This window comes from Pteropus vampyrus, unplaced genomic scaffold (genome assembly GCF_000151845.1).
Source record: "Pteropus vampyrus isolate Shadow unplaced genomic scaffold, Pvam_2.0 Scaffold54, whole genome shotgun sequence".
Lineage (NCBI taxonomy): Eukaryota > Metazoa > Chordata > Mammalia > Chiroptera > Pteropodidae > Pteropus > Pteropus vampyrus.
In genome coordinates, this window is record NW_011888835.1 from 3356151 (window position 1) to 3358654 (window position 2504).

The following is a 2504-nucleotide window of genomic DNA, read 5'->3' on the forward strand; positions in this document are numbered from 1 at the left end:
AATCTTTCTGGGACAGGGCTGTTATCTGATATACCTTGATATACTTATCTTCTGAGCTGTGCCACAGTGATAAGCAGTTAGTTTTTACTCAGTACATCTTTGGTACATAATACATAAAACAATCTAAGGAAGCTGTATAGGCAGCTCAGAACTAAACCTTAGTAAAAATGCCTCTGCTTGGAGGCAGTGTATGGGGTTTGTCATGAAGTTAATAATAACAGTGAATTAATCTACTGAGAAACAGGAGGAGGAAAATAGTTATGTGATAACAGTTTTGCAATGCAATTGCATACTGATATTTTTAAATCAAACTTTAGGACTTTACTAGACTGACACGTATTTAACTTACTGTGATGTCTGCTCCACAAGGGCAGGAACTTTGTAGGTCGTATTTACCCATCTATCCTCAGCATCTATTCCTAGTATATATTTGGGCCTTGAATAATATCGATTAAATGGATTAATGGATTAATCATTATATCAATGATTAGAAATATGAATTAGAAGGTAATTTGTTAAACATGTGTTCCTTATTTGTTACATAAATTTCTGGATGTCATTTAAAACAACAAAACCCAGAAGAGAATATGAACAGCATCTACTTTTATTTGCAAAAATTCTTATTTATTTTTAGAAAAATTCACTCCTTACCCCCAAATTTTTATATTATATTCCATTTTGTCTCCAAATATAACATGTCCAGTCCTAAGATCATTATTTTTCACTCAAAATAGATTGTCCCTCTTGTGTTCTTTGTTCTATATATTCTAGCTATGAAATCCTGCAAAGAAGGTAATCTTCAAATGTTTTTTTTTTTAAATATTATATTTAATTAATTGTCTTAGACTTTAAGGACATCTGTTAACCACATTTATTTTGATAACAACCCAATTGGATATGGTGGAACTCAGTCTACAGATGGGGAAATGGTGACTCACTTTCCCAAGAAGGTTTAAATAACTGTTACTCAGGCCTGTTCCATTTCCAATTTCTTCATCAGCTCTTTCCATTGCATTTGCTCTCATGTGTTACTTTTTTCTGACATCTAATAATGTATATAATCTCCTGTACTTTAATTTTATAAATTGTGTGTTATAGTTGAATTAATCACTTGTGCTTATCATGTTTCCTAGACACATAGTAAGCCTTTTGATATCTCAGACAAAGGCTCTCTCCAGCCACCTATGAATCTACAGCATCCTCTATGTACAATGTTACTTCCTGACACTTCCTTTCAGAGCAATTACCATTCTCATTTTGAAGCAGCCTTATGATTATAGTTAAATCCCTAGTGGGCATCTATAAGGTCGTATTTTAAGTTTTTCCAGTTTAGTAGGTATGTACATCAAGCACAGTTCTTGCTATTAGGCTGTGCTATATTATCACTAATCCCTGTGAACTCAGTCAAGTTGAAAGACATGCAAGGAAATAGCAATTTCAAGAGAATCTGATAGAGATGCATAACAGGTGCTATGAAATAAGAAGTACTAAACCTAAAGTGGAGAAGCCTTGAAAACCATTTTTGGGGGATCTAAGGGCAAGGACTAAGTTTATTGAGTTACATTCACATAACAAAAATTCACCACCTCAGTTATTTAAAATTATATAATTCAGTTATATGTAGTATATTCACAATGCTATGCAACCATCCTAATTCAAGAAAAAATTGAACCCCCCAAAAAGAAACTATGCTTTTTAAGGAGTCATTTTTTATTTTCCCATGAACCTATCTCCTGGAATCTATTAATCTATTTTTTTGTCTCAATGGATTTGCCTATTCTGGACATTTCATATGAATAGAAACATACAAGTAGATTAATCTTTGTCTAGTAAGTTCAGAGTTTGATCTTCCTTAGGGACAGTTTGTATTTATTGCTGTTATTCCCCTTCTCTTTATGGGCTATATTTTCTTGTTCAGTTGTCTGTATCATATTTTTTTTGTTGTTGAAAACTGAACATTTTTATTATAATATGGCAGCTCTGGAAATCAGATTATTCCCCCCTGCCCAGGTTTGTTGTTGCTTCTGTTGTTGTTGCTATTATTTATTTATGTGACTTTTCTCAACTAATTTTGTAAAGTCTCTATTCTTTGCAACGTGTGGTTACTAATGTCTCTATTCTGTTAGTTTAGTGACAAGAAAGAGATTGGATCAAGATTTGCATAAAGACATGGACACAATAAACTACCAGTCTTCGCCTATGGCCTCTGCCTGCCTGCTGGGCATGCCTTAGACATTAGGCCTTCACCAGAGTTTACTTAGCCTTTATTTCCTCCCTGTGGACAGCCTGAAGGCCAATTAGAGGTGAAAGCTTCCTTCTTCTTTCTTGAGCATGTTCCCTACTCTGAGAATTCACAGGCCAATTAGATTCCCAGGAACATGTTCAAGTGTTTAAAAATGTTTATTATCATGAAGCATCTTATTCCCCAGCCTTTTCACCCAAGCTTTTTGGTTAATGATTTGTTCCAAATGTTATCTGTTATCCCAGACAGCAATGGCTAATAC